Source organism: Crocodylus porosus, unplaced genomic scaffold (genome assembly GCF_001723895.1).
Source record: "Crocodylus porosus isolate Cpor-Errol unplaced genomic scaffold, CroPor_comp1, whole genome shotgun sequence".
In the NCBI taxonomy this organism is placed as follows: domain Eukaryota; kingdom Metazoa; phylum Chordata; order Crocodylia; family Crocodylidae; genus Crocodylus; species Crocodylus porosus.
The window spans coordinates 3634367-3640195 of NW_017728923.1; the positions used below are offsets into that span (position 1 = coordinate 3634367).

The 5829-nt window shown below is 48.5% G+C and overlaps 2 protein-coding genes across 2 annotated transcripts in view; both read right to left on the reverse strand.

Moving 5' to 3' along the window:
• Positions 1-5007, reverse strand: part of PIGQ (phosphatidylinositol glycan anchor biosynthesis class Q) — a 60268-nt gene extending 55261 nt beyond the window's left edge. The window contains exon 1 of the mRNA XM_019539966.1: positions 4934-5007. The gene's annotated coding sequence lies outside the window, so the exon portion shown is untranslated. The remainder of the gene's footprint in view (positions 1-4933) is intronic.
• The window catches only part of NHLRC4 (NHL repeat containing 4), an 8616-nt gene extending 3608 nt beyond the window's left edge, over positions 1-5008 (reverse strand). Inside the window, exon 1 of the mRNA XM_019539967.1 lies at positions 4934-5008. The gene's annotated coding sequence lies outside the window, so the exon portion shown is untranslated. The remainder of the gene's footprint in view (positions 1-4933) is intronic.
• Between the last annotated feature and the right edge of the window lie 821 nt (positions 5009-5829).

Consider the following 5829-nt stretch of genomic DNA (forward strand, 5'->3'; position numbering starts at 1 on the left):
TCTGATGGCCACCTATAAGTTTATCAGGGGTGTTCACCAGGATCTGGGGGAATGTTTGTTCACCAGAGCGCCCCAAGGGATGACAAGGTCAAAGTCCTGCAAGACCGTTTCAGGCTGGACATAAGGAAGAATTTCTTTACTGTCTAAGCTCCCAAGGTCTGAAATACCCTGCCACCAGAGGTGGTTCAAGCACCTACTCTGAATGCCTTCAAGAGAAAATTGGATGTTTATCTTGCTGGGATCCTATGACCCCAACTGACTTCCTGCCCCTGGGGCAGGGGGCTGGACTCAGTGATCTTCCGAGGTCCCTTCCAGCCCTAATGTCTATGAAATCTATGAAATCTGATGCCCACAGCTGGCTTCTGGCACTCACTAATCACCAGCTCACTCATGCTGCCTTTCTTACTTACCCAAAAACTGAAACCTGAGTTGCTGCTAAAGACTGGTCTCTATGGATGGATCTATGGTTTTGAAAAGAGCTAAAAACAGTCTGCAAGGCTGTGAAATAGAAGGAGCGAGACCAGGAATAGCTATCAGATAGCAAAATTGGCAGAAGAAAAGGTTAGTTTGATTAGTGGAACATCAAGAATATTAAAAAGGAGAGAGAATCATTAACACATGTGGAGTGAAGAAAAACGAGCCATTGGGTTAACTGATTCCCTCATCTGCCTGAATAGAAATGCCACTGGTGCCACCAGGTGGAGCAGGAATCAAAGGGAGGTATTTTTACTCCATGCAGAAAAATCAGCTTTCCTGCTCAAGACAGATAACTCAATTCTGCGGTGCCGATTTTTTTGGGGGAAGGAATATGGTAATTCATGCAGGTCCATGAACTTCACTGATGATTCTACCTAGCTGAGGATCTTCATAGAACAGGATCCTGTGACAAATGGGATCACTAACTCTTCACCCAAATCTCTCAGTTTCAGCGTGTTCTACTCAGGTCCTTAGTTTACTTAACATTTGAGCTTTGGATGAGTCCTGGCCTCGAGATTCTGCAATTCTGACTGGTGGAGCCCATCTACCAATCAGAAGTAAGCCAGGGTAAGCAAGGCTGTGCCCTTTCCCCAAAGGGAGGGGGGCAAGGAGCAACTATGACCTGGTTCAAGACTGCGCTCTGCCAGGTCCAGCGAACTTCGGGGGGTGGAGCCCCTGAACTGTGCAGTATGCCTGCACAGGGGACGAAGCGATGGGAAAGTTGAAGAAGGAAGGTCGGAGTGAGGAAAGCTGGGGATGAGCTGCCCCAGTGGGGAATAGCCCCGAGCTCCTGAAGAGCCCTGGGAGGGTATGAGACCCTCAGGCTCATCATGGTGCAGGGACCCGCTGCACAGAGCAGCCCTGGGAGGTTGTGATACCCTTGGGCTTGTCACAGTGCAGGGACCTGCTGCAAAAAGCAGCCATTGGAGTGCAGCAAGGTGGCTTGAGGTTGCAGATCTCAGCAAGTGGCTGGCAACCACTGTGCACAGGACCTGGGCAAGATCCATGAGCAGTGAGCAGCAAAAGGCTGCTCAGGTTAGCCACCTGGTGTGAGCCCAGAAGGCCAGAGCCCCACATTGAGCCCCAGTGAGCTGCAAGAGCCCCAGTGCTGAGCAGGGCATGGACAACAGGGAAGGCTACCCTGGTGTGAGGCAGGTGGTTGGGAGCCCAGCAACTCTCAATGGTGAAGCCGCTAGCCCTCAGTGTGCAGAGCTGGGTATAGAGCAGTGCAAGCAAATCTGCAGAGGGCCGTGAGGACCAAAGCAGGTGACATTGCAAGGCTTGGGTGCCCAGGCTGGAGTACCTGGCCATAAGGGAAGTCTGGAGACAGTGTGGGAGAAGAGACCCTGGTGAGGAGCATCATGCTGGGATGAGCCAGGCCATCAGGAGGGCTATAAGTTATTGGAGTACCTGAAAAGGAGGGGAGGTATTAGGAGTGGCATCGCTAGAGCTGGAGGGAAGACTCTTCCCAGTGGGTGGGTCCCAAGACCCTGTTGGAAGTGGGTGAGGGGACCCCTGTTTTCCAGGCTTGGGGAATGAATTCATAATTAGACTCCTATGTCATTAAGGTTCCAAGTTTAGGTTGTACTTTATATTTTATAAATAATATTGTTCTTATTATTTTAGTGTTGTTAACTGTGATGTTGATGGGTTTGAGAGCTTGAGGAAATCTTTGGGCCAGTTTTGCATATATATTTTAAGTACTGGGTTTTACCCACTGGGGTGAATATTATTGGATTCATTGGGTTGGGTAACTCTTTTCTTGACTTGGAGATTATGAAAGTTACTAGCCAACTGCCTGTCAAGAATAAAGGGGGTGGGGAAGTGGGCGGGGATGGAGCCCCACGCCCCCTCCTCTGTCCAAGCTGGCTCCCTCCTTCCCTCCTGCTGCTTGGGGTCCAGACCTGCTCCCTCCTCCCCACTGCAGTGGCTAGGGGAGGGGAGGAGTGGGCCCAGGCCTGATATCGGGGAGGACCAGGCCCAAGGGTTGTGGGAAGCCAGGCCACCATGGTGTTGGAGGGGAGCAGTGGGCCTGGGCTGACCAAGTGGCAGTGGGGGGACAGGAGGAGTGGGTCAGCACTGGCGGGGGAGGAGTGGGCCTGGGCCTGGGCCCAAGTCGGGGAGGAGGCCCACTCCTCTGCTCTCCCCACTGCATGTTGGGCTGGGCCCACTGCTTTCCCCACCACCGTAGCGGGCTGGTTTCTCCCCCTGCTTGGGCTCGCTCCCCGCCCCCCAGCATCAGGCCTGGATCCCTGATGCCCACTCCTCCCCTTCCCCTACCGCCACCACCACTGCGGACGTCTGTTCCTCCCTCCCTGCCTCAGGCCCGCTCCTCCCCTCATTGCCACCACCTGGGCTCTGCAGGCGGTGATGATGAAAGTGGGGAGGGGCAGGCCAAGGCCAGCACTGGTGTCCTCTCCCCAGCCCCGCGGCTCTCTGACCCTGCTCCCCCCCATACCGCCGCCACTGTTACCTCCAAGGAGCAAGGGGGGGGCAAGGCCAGCTCCAGTTTGTCAGCCAATTAGAGCGCGAATAAAGTGTTATGGACAGACAGACAGAGAGATTAAGGCTTTTATAATATTAGAATTTTGTGCTATCAGGTATTCAATTTGTTCTGGCATGTAAATGTTTTAATTATAATAATAAAACCGTATATAGTTAAGTGTACACTCATGGGGTTGTCTCTATAGGGAAACGAGGGATCCTCATGTAGGGCTGTGACGCCCCTCCCTCAGCACCCTAGCCTGTCACCACTTCCTTTCTAATTGGCTGGGAGGGCATACCCTCAGTGTACCCAGGTTACATACATAACCCTAATTTTCTGGTAAACCTTATTTAAGCTACACTCACTGTTTGTCTATACCTTATGGATTGCTTTGGTGTGGTTTTGTGCTATTTGCTTAAAACTAGTGCACATCTTTATCAAGTGTGAAAAATTTGCTATTTGAAGGGTTGGAAGGGGGTGAGAGTAGCATACAGAGTTCATGTATGTGGCTTATCTAGTCACTTCCACTAGGACACCAAGTTCAACCACTTTTTATTTTATTCAACTTTCATTTGAACCTGTGGTCAGCCACTAGGGTTGAGGCTTTCCCCCTCCCCACATTTTTACTGATTTCCTTAAAACCCAAGAAAATTAGTAAATTAAATGCACAAAACCCAGGAAATTCATAGCCTTGATTCCAATAGGACTTAAACAGAGGCTGACTCCTGTGTGCAGAACTCACTGCAAGATCTGTTTCTCTAGTAACCTTAATAGCTCCGTTGCACAGACTTACCATGAAAGCATTCTACATAAAGGGAAACTGACACATTGCATACATAGCAAAGAAACTAGAGCTGAGTTAATGACTTAGGGTACAGAGGTCATCTCAGGAAAAGAACATTTTTTAAAGTTTTTGTATATCCATGGGTAGACTTTGCTTCTGACACATTTTCATTTTTCCAGTGAGCATCTTACAGAAATATGATGTAGCTGCTTATGGTTGCATGAAAGCATTACGTTAGCTACTTCTTACACATTGTTTGCAGCCATCGTCAAATGGTACTGTCTTCCCTTCTGGACTGGAGGAGTAAACAAAGAGAGGAGGAAGTGTTTGTGGTGTGCATACTCATCCCTCTGCATCATTTTCAGAAAATGCCTGTATTGCCATCTTCTAAACAGTTGTTTAAACAAAAAGCCTGCTCACACCAATGATTGTGGACAAGTGAACAAAATGTAAGCAGCACCATGGGGGAATCCAACTACTAACTGGGCGTTGGGTTTAGGAAAAAAAAATTGTGGCTTTTTCTTCAGTCTTATGTCTGCTAAGCTAAAGTACCACTACTCTGCAGCACAACCTAGTAAGAGAGGTACACCTTAGACAGCTCACTGTAGTGTCTCCTACAACCACAGTGAAACCCTCAGTTCTTATCTAAGGTTGTTTTCATGGGCAGATTTCAAACCCCTTTACAAAGGAGGTTAGTGTCACTTTACAGGTGGGGAAACTGAGGCACAGAGCGGAGGAGTGCTTTGCCCAGTTTTGTCAACCTGGAGAGAAAGTAGAGGAACCCATGTATCCTGAGTCCTCATCCAGTTCTCTAGCCACTAAGCTGCACAGGTATAGGAGAGCACAGCACAGATTCTTACAGTGTGCAGATATTTAGGAGATTTGTTGGGATAGGTGACAAATAACAACCATATGACAACAGCTCTGTTAGTGGTACTGCAGCTTTAGCACACGCTTAGATGGAAACTTAAACCAATAATTTCCAGCTTGATTACTTAAACTTGGGTGCCTAAATCCATAGTTTGACACCTGAATAAGTGCTCTGATTTTCAGAGGCATCAACATTCAGTCCACCCATATAAGTACTATAGATTTATGTGTCTGACTTCATAACCCAGATTAGTCCATTTTGGCCTAAACAGATGCTTGGCAAGCAATCATCAGCCAAGCCAAACAATGGCACTAACCTCTGTTTTGATGGGCGGGAGGGGGTGCTGCTTTTCTCCCCCACAGCTTTTCTGTTCTCCAGCTGAGTGTCTTGTCTTCCCTACAGCTGCAGGTGTTTTGCGGAAGAGTTGAGTTGTGGGATCCTTTTGTTGTTAGCAACAGAGCTGTGCCACTCTGTGTGCCTGTGTAAACACCATTGTGCTGCCTGGGATAACAAACACAAATGGAATCAATGGCAACCTACTGAGAAACACACTGTTGCACATTAATGGGGAAGCCCGGCTCTCACAGGTGCTGATCATACATCTGTAGGGACCAGAGGCAGCGAAGCAGTGAACATTCATTTATTAGCACCTTCCCTTCCCTGATCCGGGCTGTATCCTGTCCTGGATTGTGCTATGGTGAGAGCAAGCCACAGGGTGCTGAGCAGCAGCCCAGGTTCTTACCTAGCTGTCATAACAGTAGAAAGAAAGTAGACTATATCATGTTGTTATGCTTACTCTGGGATGCATGTTGCTTCATGTGGGGCAATTGTGTGCCACTGGCCTGCCCAGAGGGCTGGAAACTAGGACTTCTGGGTTCTTTTCTTAACTCTATCACTGATTCACTATATGATCTTCAGGCACTAAGTCTCCATTTCTGTGCCTCTGTTTCCTCATCTATACACTGAGGCTCACATTTTTTTTCATTTTGCAACACACTCTGAAATCCATGCTTGCAAAGCATTAGGATGTTCAGGTGCCCAGGCTGACCTATGTTGCTTTGCACTAGGTAAGATGGCTCTTGAGTTAATCAGCATCTGATGAAGCAAGCTGCTGCTTACAAAAGCTTACATATCTCTGTTGCAGTTTGTCTACAATGTGCAAATCTATCCTGGCTTCTGCTTGACTTCAGACTAACAAGGCTAACTACCTCT